The sequence below is a fragment of the Elephas maximus genome, chromosome 3 (genome assembly GCF_024166365.1).
Source record: "Elephas maximus indicus isolate mEleMax1 chromosome 3, mEleMax1 primary haplotype, whole genome shotgun sequence".
In the NCBI taxonomy this organism is placed as follows: domain Eukaryota; kingdom Metazoa; phylum Chordata; class Mammalia; order Proboscidea; family Elephantidae; genus Elephas; species Elephas maximus.
The window spans coordinates 69,092,361-69,111,945 of record NC_064821.1 but is presented as its reverse complement, the minus strand read 5'-3'; the positions used below and the strand labels follow the sequence as shown (position 1 = coordinate 69,111,945).

The 19,585-nt window shown below is 43.2% G+C and overlaps 1 protein-coding gene and 1 non-coding gene across 2 annotated transcripts in view; one reads left to right on the top strand and one right to left on the bottom strand.

The window, feature by feature from the left end:
- Positions 1–7,863: 7,863 nt before the first annotated feature.
- LOC126074168 (U11 spliceosomal RNA) lies at positions 7,864–7,997 on the bottom strand. Its single transcript, XR_007516970.1, has one exon. It is a non-coding gene; the product is annotated as a U11 spliceosomal RNA (small nuclear RNA).
- A 7,773-nt stretch (positions 7,998–15,770) lies between these two features.
- Positions 15,771–19,585, top strand: part of TAF12 (TATA-box binding protein associated factor 12) — a 28,687-nt gene continuing 24,872 nt past the window's right edge. Inside the window, exon 1 of the mRNA XM_049878474.1 lies at positions 15,771–15,876. The gene's annotated coding sequence lies outside the window, so the exon portion shown is untranslated. The remainder of the gene's footprint in view (positions 15,877–19,585) is intronic.

The window sequence follows — 19,585 nt, the reverse complement described above, 5'->3', positions numbered from 1 at the left end:
CTCCAATAAAAGAAAAGGGCCATGCCAGGAGCAGCTCGGAGATCAGCAGGACTGTTGGAAGGAGCGCAGAAAGCAGAGCCTTCTCAGTTTCAAAGGGTGGGGCCATGGTCTCCTGCATCTCAAAGGGTGGGGACACAGCCTCCTAGGTTTCAAAGAGTTGGATCTTTGCCAACTTGGCTCTGGAGTGTGGGGCTCCTGTGAAGATGTGCCAGGGGGACGGGGCTGCTGCCCAAAGCTGAGGGGGTAGGGCCGCAATGCCCAAGGGGTAGAAGAGTGGAGTCTGCTGGAGCCAAGGGAGTGGGGTTACCACTCATATGGATTAGGAGAATGGAGCCATTCAAAGCTGAGGGGGTAGAGTTAACAACACAGTGGTCCTGGAAGGTGGAGCTGAAGCCCAGGGCTGAGGGGCCTCCACCGAGAATCCAGACAGCATAGCCAACATCCACAGTCTGGAGAACAGAAGATTATTTTCAAGCCTTCAGAGCTAATGTAATGTATTCTGCTGGGTTTTGGACTTGCTTGGTGCCCATTATCCCTTCTTTCCCTCCAATTTCTCCTATTTGTAATGGAAATGTCTACTTTGTGCTTTTTCTATCATTGTATTTTGGAAACAGATAACTTGTAGTCTAGATTTCACAGATTCACAGATGAAGAGGAATTTTGTCCCAGGATGGAATATGCCTGAAGTCTCACCCATATTTGATTTAAATGATTCAGCACATGATATTATGGACATGGAGTTGCTTTAAGAGTTTTGGGGTGATGTGATGGGATGAATGTATTTTCCATATGGCAAGGGCATGAATTTTGGAGGGCCTAAGCATGGAATATAGGGTCACGGTGAGTTGGAATCGACTTGACAGCAATGGGTTTCATTTATTTTTTTAAGGGTGGAATGCTATGAATTGAATTGTGTCCCCCTCAAAATATGTGTTGTAAATCCTAACCTCTATGCCTGTGGTTACAATCCCACTTGGAAATGGGTTGTTTTTGTTATGTTATTGAGACAGGATTAGTGTAGAGTGTGTTTTCAGTCAATTTTGAAATATAAAAGAAATTAAACTAGTGAGCAGAGCAGAGGTGGGGTAAGACAGATTCCAAGACACGTGGAGATCTCCAAGGAACCAAAATGCAGAAGCTGAAGAGACGAGGATCTTCCTCCAGAGTGGACAGAGACAGAAAGCCAGCATCCTGAATTTAGACTTCTGGCCTCCTAAACTGTGAGATAATAAACTTCTGTTTGTTAAAGCCATTCACTTGAGGTGATCCTGTTATAGCGGCACTAGACGACCAAGACAGAGATCCAGGTTAGATTATCGGCCAATGCAGCCACCACCCCTCTGTCACTGGAGGCCTCCGTGTTGCTATGAAGCTAAACAGATTTCAGCAGAGCTTCCAGACTAAGACCGACCAGGAAGAAAGGCCTATTTCCAAAAATCAGTAAATGAAAACCCTGTGGAGTGGCTAGTGAAGATCATATGGCCAGCAAAACCTAAAACATGTACTATGTGGCCCTTTAGAAAAAGTTTGCCTATACCTGCTGTAGATTCAACTTCTTATACTTTATTAAAAAACACTACGGTGAACATCCAAGGCCTTTGAGACCTGGCCTTAGCAGCCTCTTCCTGCTTCCCTTGTGTCTTGGCAACTGGCTGGTTTCACTCTGGCCGTTTTGGTCCTTCAGGCTCTGGATTGTAACACATTTTTTCCAGCCTCAAGACTTGGCCTCTGCTTAAACTGACCTGTCATGGATTGAATTACTTCCCCCCAAAAACGTGTGTATCAATTTGGCTGGGCCATGATTCCCAGTTATCTGTGACTTTCCTGTATGTTGTAAATCCTGCCTCTATGATGTTAGTGAGGGAGGATGGGCAGCAGTTGTGTTAGTGAGACAGGACTCAACCTACAAGATCAGATTGTGTCTTGAGGCAATCTCTTGAGATATGAAAGAAAGAAGTGAGCAGAGAGACAGGACCTCATACTACGAAGAAAGCAGTGCTGGGAGCAGAGCGCGTCCTTTGGACCCCAGGTTCGAGCGTGAAGTTCCTAGTCCAGGGAAGATTGATGAGAAAGCCAACAGAGAGAGAAAGCCTTCCTCTGGAGCTGATGCCCTGAATTTGGATGTTTAGCATACTTTACTGTGAAGAAATAAATTTCTCTTTGTTAAAGCTATCCACTTCTGGTATTTCTGTTATAGCAGCACTAGATGACTAAGACATGCCCATTCCCCCATTTCCCCCCTATACACTTTGCCTGGTTGTCCCCTCTATTCAACCTTTAGGTTACATCTTTAGTCCTTGTCACAAACATTTTCTCAGAACTCCCCCTCCCCTCCCCTCAGCCCCCCAAAAAGAAAATGCAGCCTCTCTATTGTTTGTGCCTTTCTCTCCTCATTGCTGTGGAGCCAATTCCCATTCATGGCGAACCCATGTGTTACAGAGTAGAACTGCTCCATAGGATTTTCTTGGCTGTCATCTTTACAGAATCGGATAGCCAGGCCTTTCTTCGACAGCACTGTAGTGTGGGTTCATACTGTCAGCCTTTAGGTTAGTAGTCGAGCACAAACCATTTGTACCACTCAAGGACTCACTAAACTGCCAGCCTTGTGAAGACAAGGACTGCATTCATCTATTCTGTTTGCTACTGTATCAGAGCCCAGCATATATTATTAAAATGGAACACTTATAGCTAAATCTTCTCTTAAACATGATTTTATACATGTGGACAGATTCCTAGGACATTAATGTTTCGAAAGCTTTAGATTTTTGTGGATATTGCTGAATCACTCTCCAGAAATGCTGTTGCTAGCAACAGTATGAGTACTACTTAGCTGCTGTGTTTTATTGTCTCTCTTTTTTTTTATTATTTATAATACCTTTATTCATAACACCCCCAACTTGAAGCAACCCAAATGTGCATCAAGAGGAGAACATGCAAACATTTCAGGTTATATTCATACAATGTCAAATTAACCAACCAATCCGTTGCCATCGACTCTACAGGACAAGGTAAAACTGCCCCGTTGAGTTTCCAAGGCTGTAATGTTTACAGAAGCAGACTGTCACATCTTTCTCCGGCCAAGTGGGTGGCGGGTTTGAACAGCCATGGTTTGCAGCCGAGCACTTAATCATCGCGCCACCAGGGCTCCTCACGATGTCAAATTACTCAGCCCGGGAAAGGGTAAACCACTGATCCACAACATGGATGAATCACAAAACATCCTTTTGAGAAAGAGAGGCAGACACCAAGAGTACATTCTGATTTATTTCATTTTTATGAATTTCAAGACATGGCAAAACTGATGTATGATAATAGACATCAGAACAGAGGCTGTATATTGGTGGATATTGATTGAAAAGGAGTTGAGTTCTGGGTTAATGGACATGATTCATATCTTGACAGGGTTGTTGGATACCATAGGGGTGTGTAAAGTTTCAAAAATTCATTAAGTCCTTAAGATCAGTGTTTCAATTTTACATCAAGTAAAAAAGAAATAGAAAGAGGGAAAGAATGATCATTAGAAAGTCCACTTGCTAATGGATAAAACCCAAAAAACCAAACCCAGTGCCGTCGAGTCGATCCCGACTCCTAGCAACCCTACAGGACAGAGTAGAACTGCCCCATAGAGTTTCCAAGGAGCACCCCGCAGATTCGAACTGCCGACCCTCTGGCTAGCCGCTGTAGCACTTAACCACTATGCCACCAGGGTTTCCTGCTAATGGATGAGTACACTCAATTGTCCAAGTCCACCCCTAGACCACCTTACCGATAACCTGTCTAGGTGCCAGTTGCTGATGGGTTCCCAGTGGAATGCTCGGGGGATCTTTGTGGTTTGTAGTGGCTGGTGGGTCCAAGGTTACTAGGCAGAGCCCCGTGGTGGCTGCAGTGCCACTAAGGGGCTATGTTCCTCTGTGGAACTTGGCTTTGGCTGCTCCTTGGGAAGCTGTGAGAGGATGATGGTTCTGCTGCTGGATGAGGAGTCTACACCTCATGTCTCACAGCCTCTGGTGGGTGACAGCAGTGTGTCCATCTCTCATTGGTTTTTTTATTTTTTTTATTGAGCTTTAAGTGAACGTTTACAAATCAAGTTAATCTGTCACATATAAGCTTATATACATCTTACTCCATACTCCCACTTACTCTCCCCCTAATGAGTCAGCCCTTCCAGTCTCTCCTTTTGTGACAGTTTTGCCAGTTTCTAACCCTCTCTACCCTCCCATCCCCCCTCCAGACAGGATACGCCAACACAGTCTCAAGTGTCCACCTGATACGAGTAGCTCACTCTTCATCATCATCTCTCTCCTACCCATTGTCCAGTCCCTTCCATGTCTGATGAGTTGTCTTCGGGAATGGTTCCTGTCCTGGGCCAACAGAAGGTTTGGGGACCATGACCGCCGGGATTCCTCTAGTCTCAGTCAGACCATTAAGTCTGGTCTTTTTATCTCATTGGTTTTTTGATGGGTCTCTTAATTTTGTTCAGACTGGTGCAGTCCGCTGGAAGTAGAATTAACATAAGACATGAAAAGCAGCTTGCAGACACTGGCTGAAGTGATTCAGGAAAAATGTCAAGTTTTTGATAAGCTCAGCAATGCTTAAAAGAGGTATGCTGAGATCGGGTCACTTTTAGAGAATGGCAGGCTGTGGAGAGAGTCTTTAAATATATGGAGCCTTTTACAGACGTCTACGATAAGGTGAGGAGCAGAAAACGAAATTGGTGGATCTGGGTCAACATCTGAAAAAGAAATCCAAATGTTCCCAACAAGAAAAAGCGCTCCAGCCCTCGCCCTGTATCTCCAAGTTAACGTGCAGTTTTCTTGAGCACTGAAGTGCCCAAAGTCCAAAAACGTCAATCCTAACTCTCCCAAGTGGACGTTCTCACAGATCCAGACACCTTGAAACCACCTCTTTCCCTTTCACGACCCAGAACTGACCCAATCACCATATTCAGAGGTTAATCCTATAGGCCTTCCTCTGTATGTTTTTAAAGGACAAAACCCTAGAATTCAGTTTTAAACCTTTTGTGGTCCAGTGGGTTACGGCTCATACCGACCCTACAGGACAGGGTAGAAATGCTCCATAGGGTTTCCAAGCAGCAGCTGGTGGATTCGAACTGCCAACCTTTTGGTTAGCAGCCAAATGTCAGCAGCCGAGATATTAATTAATCACTGTGCCACTAGGGGTAGGAAGGGACATGTATGCCTGATAAAAGAATTCCACAAGATCAATGTTTTATATGATTCCATAGCCCCTTGCAGGAGGCGCCTGGAAACTGGGGAGTTACAGCCTGTGCACAAACCAACACACCCATGAGTAAAATGCAAATTTGCTTAAACCCCTGTTTCTTACTAAATGAAGATACCAGCTTTCTGCTTAGAATTTCAAAAGACTACTTCAGTCCCTGAACCTTCACGGTGCTAAACGAAAACTGTTGTTGTTGTTGTTAGGTGCCATCAAGATAGTTCTGACTCATAATGACTATGCACAACAGAACAAAACACTGCCCGGTCCTGCACCGTCCTTAGAATCGTTGTTATGCTTGAGCTCATTGTTGCAGCCACTGTGTCAACCCACCTCGTTGAGGGTCTTCCTCTTTCCGCTGACCCTGTACTGTGCGAAGCATGATGTCCTTCTCCAGGGACTGATCCCTCCTGACAACATGCCCAAAGTATGTAAGACGCAGTCTCGCCACCCTTGCTTCTAAGGAGCATTCTGGTTGTACTTCTTCTAAGACAGATTTGTTCGTTCTTTTGGCAGTCCATGGTATATTCGATATTCTTTACCAACACCACAATTCAAAGGCATCGGTTCTTCTTTGGTCTTCCTTATTCACTGTCCAGCTTTCACATGCATATGATGCGATTGAAAATACTATGGCTTGGGTCAGGCATGCCTTAGTCTTCAAGGTGACATCTTTGCTCTTCAACACTTTAAAGAGGTTCTTCACAGCAGATTTACCCAATGCAATGCGTCTCTTGATTTCTTGACTGCTGCTTCCATGGCTGTTGATTGTGGATCCAAGTAAAATGAAATCTTTGACTTCAATCTTTTCCCCATTTATCATGATGTTTCTCATTGGTCCAGTTGTGAGGATTTTTGTTTTCTTTATGTTGAGATTCAAACCATAGTGAAGGCTGTGGTCTTTGGTCTTCATTAGTAAGTGCTTCAAGTCCTCTTCACTTTCAGCAAGCAAGGTTGCGTCATCTGTATAACGCAGGTTGTTAATGAGTCTTCCTTCAATCCTGATGCCCTGTTCTTGTTCATATACTCCAGTTTCTTGTATTATTTGCTCAGCATACAGACTGAATAGGTATGGTGAAAGAATACAACCCTGACGCACACCTTTCCTGACTTTAAACCAGTCAGTATGCCCTTGTTCTGTCCGAACAACTGCCTCTTGATCTATGTAAAGGTTCCTCATGAGCACAATTAAGTGTTCTGGAATTCCCATTCTTCACGATGTTATTCATAATTTGTTATGATCCACATAGCTGAATGCCTTAGCATAGTCAATAAAACACAGATAAATATCCTTCTGGTATTCTCTGCTTTCAGCCAGGATCCATCTGACATCAGCAACGATATCCCTGGTTCCACGTCCTTTTCTGAAACTGGCCTGAACTTCTGGCAGTTCCCTGTCGATATACTGCTGCAGCCGCTGGAAACAAAGAAGGACCAGTTGTTGGAAAATATGGCCTTGGTGATAGAAACAATGCCAGAGATGGAATAATAGAATTTTGCAAGACCAAGGACTTCTTCATTGCAAATACCTTCTTTCACCAACATAAACAGTGACTATACACATCGATCTCACCAGATGGAACACACAGAAATCCAATTAACTACATCTGTGGAAAGAGACAATGGAAAAGCTCAATATCATCAGTCAGAACAAGACCAAGGGCCGACTGTGGAAGAGACCATCAATTGCTCATATGCAAGTTCAAGCTGAAAGTGAAGAAAATCAGAGCAAGTCCACGAGAGCCAAAATATGACCTTGAGTACATCCCACCTGAATTTAGAGACCATCTGAAGAATAGATTTGACGCATTGAACACTAGTGACCGCAGACCAGACGAGTTGTGGAATGACATTAAGGACATCATACAGGAAGAAAGCAAGAGATCACTGAAAAGACAGGAAAGAAAAGACCAAGATGGATGTCAGAGGAGACTCTGAAACTTGCTTACGAACGTCAAGCAACTAAAGCAAAAGGAAGAATTGATGAAGTAAAAGAACTGAACAGAAGATTTCAAAGGGCCTCTCGAGAAGACAAAGTATTATAATGACATGTGCGAAGAGCTGGAGATAGAAAACCAAAGGGGAAGAACATGCTCTGCCTCTGCGTTTCTCAAGCTGAAAGAACTGAAGGAAAAATTCAAGCCTCGAGTTGCAATAGTGAAGGATTCTATGGGGAAAATATTAAACGACGCAGGAAGCATCAAAAGAAGATAGAAGGAACACACAGTCATTATACCAAAAAGAATTAGTAGATTTTCAACCATTTCAAGAGGTAGCATATGATCAGGAACTGATAGTACCGAAACAAAAAAAGTCCAAGCTGCTCTGAACGCATTGGTGAAAAACAAGGCTCCAGAAATTGATACAATATCAATTCAACTGTTTTCAATAAACTGATAAGCACTGGAGGTCCTTATTCCTCCAGATCAAAAAACACGGAAGACAGTTTCCCAACCAATTGACTAAAAAAAAAAAAAAAACACATCTAGATCTCTAAACGCAGAACAAGTGAGCCGCCCAAACAGACTAATTACAGAAAAAAGCCATCAGTACCAGACCCAACTACCTTTCCGATAACCAAGTAAAAACACAAACTATTTACTTCTTACTTTTTGAACATGAAACTAGGGCGCCGGGACCAACGATCACCAGCTGCCCAGAGAACAAAAATTACGCTTCCGAAATCTCTTGATGTCGATTCCGCACATAGAGCAATAGAGTTGCCCTACGTGTGCCACTTCACGACAGAAGCCCTTTTTTAACTCTGTACTGTCAAATACAGGGTAGCGCTGCTGGAAAATGCATCTTTTGTTTAGGGTGAAAAATTCTATGCCACCTCCTATTTTGTGTTCCTAACGTTAGAGATTACAAACAATTTTACACCGATGAGAAGTTTCATCAGGAAAATCTAGGATTTATCCATTCGATTTTTATTTAGAAGGCACGGACATGAGGTGATATGTAAATTAGCGCACTGCTTGCTGGGAAGATGGGGCGGGCCCAGAGGGAGCAACCGGGAAGCGCTGAATCGCGAGGTAGCAGTGATGCGCTGGTAGGCTGCAGTTGGGGAAGTCTCTCTTCTGTCATCCGCTTCACGGTACCGCAAGCTGCCCGGTCACAAAAAGGCCAGTTTCTCCGCGGCCGCCCAGGGCGTCCTTTGCTCGGTGCGTCGCTCTCTGAGAGCGCGCACTCCCTTCATCGTGGGCGTCCCGCGTTGTGCTGGGTGCTGTGGATACCCAACTGGGGAAGAGACGAATCCGAGTCTATTAAAATTGAAAATGCACAGATGCCAGCCACCCTAGAGCGGTCCTGGCACGTGTGCACAGGGTGGGGCACTGCATCATTGAAAGAGTGTCAACTTAATGCCACCTCCACAATAACGGATAAACAAAATTGTGTATATAAGCCACCGTGGCATGCTATATACAAAAAATGTGTGGTAAGAGTTGTAGAAAAGGTACAACATGATACCATGAATGGGGGGAGGGGCGGGGAAGCAATATTGCATTTCGAATAATCGAATTAATTTTTATCAACACATCAAAACTATGTAATGGGAAAAGAGCGTAGAATGGGGTATGGCGTGATATCATCGATTCGATAAAGAACACACACACAACTCAGTGGAATGTATTTTCTAAGGCCGTATTATATATAAATACATATTTTTAAGTTTGGAAGGACTCACATCAGTAATTACATCTGGGAAGGAGGGAGGGGATCAGGACTGGGGGTGGTGATCACACGGAACTTTAGATTTACCTGTGAATCTTCTAATTTTTAAAAAGAATGGATTATTTTATTATTGTATAATTTTATTATTTGTGTAATTAAAACATTTTAAAAATGTAGTTCTTCCCTTGCATATTTTCTCCATATACTTCATTTTTTAAAGTCAGGCTGACTGAGGTATAATTTACATACATTAAATTCACCTTTTCTACCGTAGTAAATAAGGTTTAACAAATGCATAGTCATGTACCCACTGTTGCTGTTATGTGCCATCAAGCCGATTCCGACTCATAGAGACCTGATATAACAGAGCGGAACTGCCCCATAGGGTTTTCTTGGATGTAATCACAGAAGCACCTTGCCTGGTCTCTCTCCCTGGAAGCCACTGGTGGTTTTGAACCACCAGCCTTTCAGTTACTCGTTTGCACCACCAGGGCTCCTCACGTACCTACCACCACACTTAACGTACCAAACATTTCTGTCACCCCAAAAAGTTCTCTTGTGCCCCTTTCTAATCACCCCTCCCTCTATCCCTAATCCCTGGCAACCAGTGATCTCTTCTCTGTCCCTAGACCTCCAGTTTTGTCTTTTCCAGAATGACACATAAATGGAATCATTAACATATACTTCATTTTTAATATAAAAACCGTAAAACCTGTTGCCATCGATCTGACTCATAGCGACCCTACAGAACAGAGTAGAACTGCCCTCCATAAAGTTTCCAAGGAGCAGTTGGTGGATTTGAACTGCTGACCTTTTGGTTTGCAGCCTTAATGCTTAACCACCGTGCCACCAGGGCTCCAATATAAAAACAACATGTGCTAATTGTGAAGAAATTGAAACAGTTCAGAAATTGTGTAAAAAGTAAAAATGCTATTATTGACCACAAACACTTTAGTGTTTGCCTTGCCAGAATGTTTTCTATGTACATATACATTAACCATACATTTTTTTTAACAAAAAATATGTATTGTTAGGCATTTTACTTTCTTAGCATAATAATATATGGAGGTCCGTGCCCTCTGCAAAGTAGAAGCTACAAGAGAAGGGAGTCACATAAACAGCTCTTAAACTGTAATAGGAAGCAGATGTGTTGTATAAACTGGTGGGAAGCCCAGATGTGGCTCCTTCCATAATTCACCAGAGTCATCTCTTACACACAAAATCTTTTCACTCCTCTGATTAAACCTCCAGTGCCTCCCCATTATACACTGAATAAAATCTCAGGTCCGCACCATAGCCTACAAGCTCCTGCATCAATGTCGGCCACTTCCCTCATCACTAATTAAGTTCCAGCCACCTTGGCCATCTTGATCCTTGAATAAGCTCTTTCCTAACCAGGGCCCCTCCATCACCCAGCTAAATAAATCTTCCCTGGTATTCTCTTACCTTTTTGTGATCAAACATGCAATCAAGATGCATTGGTAATTACCGGTGACTGGAATGCAAAAGCTGAAAAAAAAAAAAAAAGGATCAGTAGTTGGAAAATACGGCCTTGGTGATAAAAACAAGGCCGGAGATCACATGATAGAATTTGTAAGACCAATGGCTTATTCACTGCAAATACCTTTTTTCAACAACATAAACGGTGACTTATACACATGGACCTTGCCTGAAGGAATACAGGAATTAAATCGACTACATCTCTGGAAAGAGACCATGGAGAAACTCGATATGATCTGTCAGAACAAGGCCAGGGCCAACTGTGAAAAAGACCATCAATTGCTCATACGCAAGTTAAAGTTGAAGCTGAGGAAAATTAAAACATATCCACAAGAGTCCAAGTATGACCCTGAGTATATCCCTTAAAACATGTCCACAAGAGTTGAAATATGACCCTGAGTATATCCCATCTGAATTTGGAAACCATCTCAAGAACAGATTTGACAGATTGAACACTAATGACCAAAGACAAGACAAGTTGTGGAAGGACATCATACATGAAGAATGCAACAGGTTATTAAAGGAAAGAAAGAAAAACCAAAATAGGTATCAGAAGAGACTCAGAAGAAATGATAGAGTGAAAGAGTTGAACAGAAGATTTCAAAGGGAGGCTCAAGAAGATAAAGTATTATAATGAAATGTGCAAAGATCTGGAGATAGAAAACCAAAAGGGAAGAACACGCTCAGCATTTCTCAAGCTGAAAGAACTGAAGAAAAAATTCAAGCCTCGAGTTGCAATACTGAAGGATCCTTTGGGCAAAAATCACTAATATCACACACAATATCATTACTATCACACGCAAGTAAAATTTTGCTGAAGATAATTCAAAAGCGGTTGTAGCAGTACATCCACAAGGAACTGCCAGAAATTCAGGCCAGATTCAGAAGAGGACTTGGAACCAGGGATATTTTTGCTGATGTCAGATGTATCCTGCCTGAAATCTGAGAACACCAGGAAGATGTTTACTTGTGTTTTATTGACTATGCAAAGGCATTCAACTGTGTGGATCATAAAAAATTATGGGTAACATTGTGAAGAGTAGGAATTCCAGCACTCTTAATTCTGCTCATGCAGAACCTGCATATAGACCAAGAGGCAGTCGTTTGAATGGAACAAGGGCATACTGTGCGGTTTAAAGTCAAGAAAGGTGTGCATCAGGGTTGTATCGTTTCACCATACTTATTCAATCTGTATGCTGGGTAAATAATCCAAGAAGCTGTACTTACAAAGAACTCAGCATCAGGATTGGAGGAAGACTCATAAACAATCTGCAATATGCAGATGACACAACCTTGCTTGCTGAAAGCGAACAGGACTTGAAGCACTTACTGATAAAGATCAAATACCACAGTCTTCAGTATGGATTATACCTCAACATAAAGGAAACAAAAATCCTCGCAACTTGGCCAATAAGCAACATCGTGATGAACAGAGAAAGACTGAAATTGTCAAGGATTTCATTTTGCTTGGATCCACAAATCAACACCCATGGAAGCAGCAGTCAAAAACCAAATGATGCATTGCATTGGGCAAATCTGCTGCAAAAGACCTCTTTAAAGTGTTCAAAAACAAAGATGTCACTGTAAGGACTAAGGTGTGCCTGATCCAAGCCATGGTGTTTTCAATCACTTCATATGTATGTGAAAGCTGGACAATGAATAAGGAAGACTGAAGAAGAATTGACACCTTTGAATTATGGGGTTGGCGAAGAATATTGAATATATCATGGATTGCCAAAAGAACAAACAAATCTGTCCTGGAAGGAATACTGCCAGAATGCTCCTTAGAAGCAAGGATGGTGAGACTACGTCTCACATACTTTGGACATGTTATCAGGAGGAATCAGTCCCTGAAGTAGGACATCACACTTGGTAAAATGGAGGGTCAGTGAAGAAGAGGAAGACCCTGAACTATATGGACTGACACAGTGGCTGCCACAATGGGATCAGGCATAATAATGATTGTGAGGATGGTACAAGACCAGGCAGTGTCTGTTGTACATAGGGTCACTATGAGCTGAAACTGACTCGAAGGCACCTAACAAAAACAACAACATGGGCAAAAAATTAAACAACACAGTAAGCATCAAAAGAACATGTAAGGAATACAGAGTCACTGTACCAAAAAGAATTGGCCTATGTTCAACTATTTTAAGAGAGTAGCATATGATCAAGAACTGATGGTACTGAAGGAAGAAGTCCAAGCTGCACTAAAGGCACTGGCAAAAAACAAGGCCCTGGGAATTGAAGGAATATTAATTGAGATGTTTCAACAAACAGATGAAATGCTGGAAGTGCTCGCTTGCTTTGGAAGACAGCTACTTAGCCAACTGACCATATTAGCACCCGCTCCAAAGACAGGTGATCCAATAGAATGCAGAAATTATTGAACAATATCATTAACACCATGTGCAAGTAAAATTACACCGAAGATATCAAACACGGTTGCAGCAGTACATCAACAGAAATGTCAGAAATTCAAGCCCGATTCAGAAGAGGATATGGAACAAAGGATATCATTGCTGATGTCAGATGATCTTTATGAAAGCAGAGAATACCAGAAAGTTGTTTACCTATGTTTTATTGACTATGCAAAGGCACTAAACTGTGTGGATCATAAAAAATTACTGATAACATTGTGAAGAATGGGAATCCCAGAACACTTAATTGTGCTCGTGAAGAAACTGTACATAGATCAAGAGGCAGTTGTTAGAACAGAACAAGGGGTTACTGCGTGGTTTAAAGTCAGGAAATGTGGGCTTCAGGGTTGTATCTTTTCACCATACTTATTCAATCCATATGCTGAGAAAATAATCTCAGAAGACGGACCCTATGAAGAAGAATGCAGCATCAGTATTGGAGGAGGACTCATTAACAACCTGCGATATACAGATTTCTCCACCTTGCTTGCTGAAAGTGAAGAAGACTTGAAGCACTTACTGATGAAGGTCAAAGACCACAGCCATGGTATGGATTACACCTCAACATAAAGAAAACACAGCTCCTCACAACTGGACCCATAAACATCATGATAAATGGAGAAAATATTGAACTTGTCAAGGATTTCATTTTTCTTGGACCCATAAAGCAATGTCCACGGAAGCAGCAGTCAGTAAATCAAAGGACATATTGCGTTGGGCAGATCTGCTGCAAAATACCTCTTAAAAATGTTAAAAAGCAATGATGTCACCTTGAGGTCTAAGGTGCGCCTGACCCAAGCATGGTACTTTCAATTGATTCACGTGCATGTGAAAGCTGGACAATGAATAAGGAAGACTGAGAGTTGATGCATTTGAACTATGCTGTTGGCAAAAAATACTGAATACATCATGGACTGTCAGTAGAATAAACAAATCTTCCTCGGAAGAAGTTTAGCCAGAACGCTGCTTAGAAGCAAGGATGGTGAGACTTCATCTCACTTGCTTTGGACATGTTATCAGCAGGGAGCAGTCCCTGGAGAAGGACATCATGCTTGGTAAAGTGGAGGGTTAGCGAAAAAGAGTAACACCCGCAACAAGATGGGTTGACACAGTGGCTGCAATAATGAGCTCAACATAGCAACGATTGTGAGGATGGTGCAGGACTGAGCAGTGTTTTTCTTTCTGTTGTATATAGGGTCACTACGGGTCAGAACAAACTGGATGGCATCTAACAACAACACTTAACGTGCACTTTTTTATGGTCTATTTCCCACTCTAGATTGTAAACTCCCTAAGGAAAAATACTGTTTTATTCATCAGTGTGTATGTAGCACCTAACACAGGGATTGGCACACAATGAGCACTTCCTCAATAAACATTTGTTGACTAAACGAATGTACATTTAAACCGGGTCTTAATAAGATGATGAGGAATGTCTGACGGTTAAGGTTGTGTATCACCTTGGCTGGGCCATGATTCTCAGTAGTTTGACAGTCGTATAATGTTGTGATCGCTTCCATGATGAGATCTGATATTATGTGATCACTTCCATGATGGGATCTGCTGTGAGTAGCCAATCAGTTGAAAGGGGGTTTCCTACGGCATGTGGCTTGCATGAATATAAGCAGATATTCTGGCAAGGCTTGTGGGCTTTTGCTCATTCTGGATCCTGCAGCTGGCTCCTGTTCATCTGACCTCCAGTTCTTAGGACTTGAGCTAGCAGCTTACCTGTGGTCTTGTCTGCCCATCTTTGGGATTCATCAATTTTCACAGCCTTGGAACAAGAACCCTGCTCCTCAACCTACCGATCTTGGGTTCGCCAGCCCCTGTGGCTACATGCATCAGGAGAAGCCTCTATGCTGACCCACGGACTTGGGATGTTCCAGCCTCTACAACCACGGGAGCCATTTCCTTGGTATAAATCTCTCCCTATGTATTTATATGCTTTACTGGTTTTGCTTCTCTGGAGAACCCAGCCTAACACAGAAGGCAACGAGAACAAAGTGGTAAACACACCCCAAGGAGAACGAGGAGAGCGCTGGCAGGGAGATATGGCTAGAAAGACGGCTTGGAGCCTAATGGTGAAGAGGCTTTGTATCTGAGAATTCGGATTTGGTGGCTGTGTAGAAGGTGGATTGGGAATACTGTGGTAAGACATAAAGGCTGGCATATGGGCGGTGGAAGGCTGCTGCACCAGTCCAGGTACTGGCACCTCTTCCTGATTCCTGCTGGCAGTTACTGTTACTTTCCTTTGTGTTTTGTTGGTTTTTCTCCATTTTACTGTGAGCTCCTAGCATTTAGCATGGGGTCAGAAATACAGCAGTTCTCCTTAAGCATTTGACAGATGAAGTTAACTGAAAGCATCAAAGCTTCCAGATGACCTACAGTGCAGGCTCAGATTCTGGGGAAAGAGTTTTGAGTTCAAGTAGAGACTGCCCTTATTTGTTGAACCATACTTAACCTCTCACAGGTTTTCTTCAAATTATTAAGTGATGTTTCCGAGGGACTGGCACAGTTCCCCGCGCTCAATCGTTATTATTACTAATTGCCAATTTAGAGGCACAACCCTGTCCCCAGGCTCCTGTGCTGCTGCTGTCCCAGGTGACATCCCCGTCGTGATACCACGACAAAGGCGCCAACCAAATATGGCTACCTCTAAGTCACCCTAGGACTCCAATTACCGGTCATATTGGAGATACATACTACGGGCAGTGTCTGAGACAGTGAAGGCAAGCTCCGTAGCCGCGTGGGTGGAAAGCGTTCAGTCGGCGCACGCTTGCAGTCAACTAAAAGTGCGAGAAAGAAAGCGCAACAGTCAAAGCACAGGGAGAACCCTGGACAGCGAGCACGTGTTGGAGAAATGTCTGCGCCTGCGCAAGCCAGGCGCGCGCCCGCGGGCCGGAAGAGCTGCGCGTTTCCGGGTTGGAGGCGGGGAGCGGTGCCGGAAGTGCTCGGGGAGGGCCGCGCAGTCGGACCGGCTGCTGAGACGAACGCTTCAGTGGGGCAGTCTCTGCATATCATGGGGAGATAGACGCTGCTGCCTGTGAGTCTTGGGCCCTGGCAGTTGAGGAAGAAGAGCGGGAGGAGGGAGTTAGGAGCTGGGCCCACAGTGGGTCAGCGTCTGAACAACCAGGTTGTGGAGGAGATGGGGCTGTGAGGCTCTTTGGACGGGACTGAGGGGATCGGGGCTCGGAGAAGACGCGGCTGTGGGAACCCGCACAGGACTTAGGGAACGGGGATCGATGTGAGTTCCCCGGCACCTGAGGGAAGCAGTCTGAGAGGGATAGGATGTAAGGACCCACGCTCCTAAGAAGAGAGGGTCTGAACAGAACGGGGCGTGAAGACACGGGCTCTTGAGTGGTAAAGACAGGGCAGTGAGGACTTGGACTCTTCAGGAGCAGAAGCGGGACGGTGAAGACCCAGGCTCCTGAGGACTCAGAAACAGGACAGCGAAGACTGAGGTTCCTGAGGGGCAAAAGCAGGCAACGAAGGCATGAGTTTGGGAGGAAACAGGAACGGGCAGTGAAGATAGGCTCGGAGCTTTGAGACTCCGAGTTTCTGAGGGAACTAGGCTGTGCGGACCCGAGCTCCTAAAAGTGAAGATCAGCATCCGAGGGAAAGGTAGGGTTTGGAAAAGGTATAGGGACCTACTTTTTCTCATATTCTCTGAACCCGGAGGGGTAAAGGAAGTATTCAGGGGAAGACGACGCCTTCGCGCTGCCTCCTTGGCTTTGGGCAGACTTTTCCTTGTGTCATACTTAACCTAGAAAGCCCACATGCAAGCATCTTCGTTTTCTGCTTCCTTCTTGGGAAACTCGGATGTGAAGTTGGAAGCAGTTTGAATTCAGTTATATACTTAATAAGCGCTTTAAGTACCATTCCACTCAACCGTGATTGAGCACAGATCCCTACATCTCAAATAAAAGAATGTCAGCGATGAAAGGGCTCAAAAAGATTATCTTTATTTAAATTCCTGTTTTACATTTAAGGAGGCTTAGCCCAGAGAGGGCTTAGGATCCTAGTGAGGCAGTGGTTAATTAGATCATAATTTTGTTCCAATGCTAGTACTCCTCTGTGCCTAGCAAACAGAAAATGCTTGGTTAATGTTCCTTGAATGAATGCTTCTGGAATCTTTGCTCTAACTTCAAACTCAGGAGGGAATATTTACAGATTCCAGCATATACTTTATTTCAAGACTTGTTACTGTTGATACAGTGGATGTCACATACCAGTAAGGAAACCTTTAAATGAAGCCAAAAAAAATTTTTTTTTAAATCTGTAAGCCATTTAGAAAATGGCAAATAGATAAATTGTGTCCTATACGTTTTAAAAGTTTTGGATGAAAGTATACACAAGAAAATGGATACCCATTCAACAGTTTTTATGTGTACAGTTCATCGACACTGGTTACATACTTCACATTGTGTCACCATTCTCCCTATCTCTGTCCATATTGTTTCACTACTGTTAACTTAGACTCACTGCCCCTTAAAGTTCTCATCTGTATTTTAGTTATTGTTGTCCATTTGGTATCATATAGATAATACTTTAAAACTGCTCAGTGTTCAAGGTGAACATTCTTTTTTTTTTCATTATACTTTAGATGACGCTTTATAGAACAAACTAGCTTCTCATTAAATAGTTACTACACATATTTTATGACATTGGTTACTAACCCCACAACATGTCAACACTCTGGCTTCTTGAGGGCAGACATTCTTTATTAAATTAGTTAAATAGTTTAAACACAACTTCCTGAGATAGTTTCAGTTTAGGGCTTAAAAGTTGTTTCCAGGCAATAGATTCAGAGCTTCCTCCAGTCTCAGCGTATCTAGTAAGTCCAGTTTCCAATAAGAATTTGAAGTTCTGTTCCACATTTTCCTCCTTTTGATCAAGATGTTCAGTAATGGTAGCCGGGTGCCATCCATTTCTTATGGTCTCATAGGAAAGGAGGTAGTAGTTCATGGAGGCAATTAGACCTACAGTCTATTTCCTTCTCTGATTCCTCGGTCTCCTTCATCCTCCAGACTAATAGATACTAACTGTATCTTGGGTGGCTGCTAGTGAGCTTTTAAGACCCGAAACACTACTCACTGAACTAGGAGGTGAGCAGAAACTCTAAAGACAGTATTAGGCCAATTGACTGGACAGGCCCATGAATCCGTGACTGAATCTTTGAATTGAGAAAACTAATCCCAAGAGGTGTTTATCTGTACCTATAATTTTTTTTTTTTTTTTATGTAGTGGTTACTCCTTGGAAACTCTATGGGAGCAGTTCTACTCTGTCCTATAGGGTCGCTATGAGTCAAAATCGACTCGACGGCACTGGGTCTGGGTATGTAGTGGTTAAGTGCTACAGCCGCTAACCAAAGTGTCGGCAGTTCGAATCCGCCAGGCACCCCTTGGAAACTCTATGGGGCAGTTCTACTCCGTCCTATAGGGTCAGAATCGACCCAACAGCACTGGGTTTGTTTTTTTTTTTTTTTTTCAGTATCAATAGCAGCAGCCTTTTTGGGGGGAGAGGGCTGCTGTTTTTATTGCAAAATTTTTTATAACATCCTGTTTGCCATTTCACCATTTTTCCCCCTTGGCGTACAACTTAGTGATACCAGTTACAATAATCAAGTTATGTATCCATTACCTTAAGTCAATGACAATTTTTCTATCACCATAGACAAAAATGCAGGACTTCCCAAAGAATGATTCTCCATGTCCCTCTCCCTTTCTGCCCCTGGTAACCCCTAGTAACCATTGGTTTTTATATATTTACCTATTGTCATTTCATGTAAGTGAGATCATACAATATTTGTCCTTCGCGATTGATTTATTTCACTCAGCATAATGCCTTTGAGGTTCATCCATGCTGTAGTATGTATCAGGACGTCATTTTTCTTTAAGGCTGGGTAGTATTCCAAAGTGTGCATGTATCACATTTTGTTTATCATTCATTTGCTGAAGGGCACTTGGGTTGTTTTACATTTTTGCTATTGTGAATAGTGCTGCAGTGAACATCGGCATCCATGTCTGTTCATGTCCCTACTTTTAGGCTCCTAGAGTGTATTCCTAGGAGTGGGATTGCTGGATCATATTAAAAAACCAAAACCAAAACCAAACCTCTTGCCATCGCATTGGTTCTGACTCACAACGACCCTATAGGACAGAGTAGAACTGCCCCATAGGGTTTCCAAGGAGCGCCTGGTGGATTCGAACTGCCTTCCTTTTGGTTAGCAGCTGATCTCTTAACCACTGCACTGCCAGGGTTCCACTGGATCATATGGTAGCTCTATTTCTAATTTTTTGAGGAATCGCCATACTGTTTTCCACAATGGTTATACCGTTTTATGTCCCCACCAGCAGTAGGTAAGAGTTCCAACCTCCCTACGTCTGTTATTTTCTGTTTGTTTGATCCTTGCCATTCTAGTAAGATTAAGATGGTATCCCATTGTAGTTTTGATTTACATCTCTCCAATGGCTAAGGGAACCATGGTGGCATAGTGGCTAAGAGCTGTGGTTGCTAACCAAAAGGTCGGCGGTTTGAATCCACCAGGCACTGCTTGAAAACCCTATGTGGCAGTTCTATCCTGTCAAAATTGACTTCATGGCAGTGAGTTTTTTGGTGGGAATGGCTAAGGAGGAGCCCTGGTGGCCACAGTGGCTAAAGCAATCGACTGCGGTAGTTCAGTAGGTGAGTAGTTCAAAACTGCCAGCCACTCCATGGGAGAAAGATGTGGCAGTCTGCCTCCGTAAAGACT